Source organism: Cyprinus carpio, chromosome A12, assembly GCF_018340385.1.
Source record: "Cyprinus carpio isolate SPL01 chromosome A12, ASM1834038v1, whole genome shotgun sequence".
In the NCBI taxonomy this organism is placed as follows: Eukaryota; Metazoa; Chordata; class Actinopteri; order Cypriniformes; family Cyprinidae; genus Cyprinus; species Cyprinus carpio.
In genome coordinates this window covers 26,224,579-26,226,999 of record NC_056583.1, presented here as the reverse complement: position 1 = coordinate 26,226,999, position 2,421 = coordinate 26,224,579, and positions in this window count along the sequence as shown.

Genomic DNA, 2,421 nt, shown 5'->3' with positions numbered 1-2,421 from the left:
ACTAAGGCAAACAATTATTTTATTATATTATTATATTAGTACATTTAGTATTTATTATTATTTTATTATTATATTATTATTATTATATTATTCATTATTATTGTGGATGACTTGCCCGGATAAATTGTTACCACAAAAATAGCAAGTTGTGCTATTCAAAATATCTATATAGTCCGTTTTTGATTATGTATACTTTAAGAGTTGACAGCAATGGGTGAATCTAACAGAAATGCAGGTGAAACAGCCGCACTGGGACTCCAGAATTCTTCACCATTATTGGTATATACCCCCCCCCCCCAACCCACAACACTGTTCAAAGTCTTCTAAGCTGAATAATGACAAAAATACATTTTGGGATCTTATAAGCTGTTTTCAGGGGGTGGTTTTTTCAGAATAGGCAAGGAAGTTGATGCCTCCCTCCCAAAATAAAACAAAGCAAATTTTAAACAACATATGAGATTTAATCTGTTTATAAATGTTAAGTTTTTCTGAGGTAACTGTCAAACAGCACACCACCAGCAGTGGCTCTTCCTTGAGCTCATTGAGTTGAGCATCTAAAGAATGCAATTGATCAAGACTGTACACATAAAATACATTGTGATTATTTTCCTGTGTCCTTGAAAGCTTTTGTGTTTGTTGCAAATGGGGTCCACACAACATCCTAATGACACCACTCATTCATTTGTCTGTGTTTGCAGCTTAGCATGTCTATTACAATCAGTCTATGTATGCTGGATCCACACAGCTGCCTGTGGAAGAGGTGAAGCACCAATCAGACACAGATTTCAGCTGATGAAGCCTATAATAATCTGAGGAGTATATTCAGAAAGCATTTGCCTTCTAATAGAACAACAGGCAGATACAAAAAATGGATGTCTATATGACAACCAGTTTGTAGCATTTGGAAGACTACAAACCTTCTGACTTTGTTTTTATAGGCATACAGTTTTTAAGCTGTCAGATCAAGTCTATTTGATTTGAAAAAGCTGTTAATCGTTTGTTTGTTTATACAATTGATTAAAAATGTCAACTACTCAAAGTATAAATGTCAAAAACCAAAAGTGTCAGATGCTAACATTTGATTTCACAGGGTCAGGAAGATCCAGCCACAGAATAAAGCATGAAGTCAGTCATGATGTTCTCTGTCAAGAACTTGATCTCTGTCTCAATTTTTGTAAACGCCCTGATGTATGAATTATGTCAGCTGTATGTGGTATGTTTTGTACTATATCTTTCTTTCGTTTTAGCATTTTCATTAAGTTACATTGTTTTAACATTTTATTTTAAGATTACTTTAGGAAAAAACGTAGCATGTTTTCTTAGACCACTTACCATGTTTATTTTCCTTGCGCCGCTAGTGAAAGGTTTTTAAATAATGCTGGAACATTTCATTTGTCCTTATTATAGAGAACATGAAACCTAGTGTAACTCCACTAGGTGGCGCTCTTTCAATGTGATTAATGTGATAATCAGTCAGTGGTGATGGTGGGAGGAGCCAGTAAAGCTGCCTCATTACTGATAAAGAGCCTGAATAAAGAGGAAGTAACTAAAGCAGACAGATGTAGAGACAGAGAGATTCACACAGAGATCATTCAGCAGAAAGAAGACTGAACTCAACTCAACAATGAAGATCCTCCTCATCTTCCTCACTTTCTACCTGATATCAGGTCAGAGCTTTTCTCTTTCATCACTGCAGTAATGATGCTGTTTTCTGTTCATCAGCTTTCTGATCACAGTATCAAATTGATTGACAGCTGCAGTGAGATGCTGTAGCGTCACGGGGTTATTCTGGAGGAAGTGTTCTTGTGGATTATGCGGAAACCCCCACCCCCACTTTGGTCCAGTGACTTTTCTAAATATATGGTCAAATTACCTGAGTGGAGAGAATAATAAATGATAAGAAAAACATGATCAATTATTTAATGAGGGAAGATTATCACTGTTTCGCAATAGCAAGGGAAACCTCTTGATCTTCATCAGAGAACTGAAACAACAGGATGCTGGACGATACAGGATTGGGGTTTCTGGCATGAGGCCTGAATATATGAATTTAATTGTGTTAGAGAGTAAGTTCCTTTGACATCTAAATGAGTGTAATTAAATTACGGATCAATTTTAAAGCCTCATTACATGCAAATCCTTTGTTTTCTACATGAATGATAGATTTGTGTTGTGGGATGTCAAAGAAAAGTAATTGTGAATCATGGAGATAATGTCATGATCAGCTGCAACTATTCAGAGAACCATAAAAATGATCCCAAAATCATGTTTTAAAAAAACAAAAAAGCCTCCATTGAGATGATTTTACAAACACTGAGACATGGGGAAAAAACAAAAGAATTGAGCTTTCAGATAACCGGGAGAAGAAAAAACATCTTCAGTGTGAGAAATTACTGCTGTGACACCAGATGATGGAGGAGT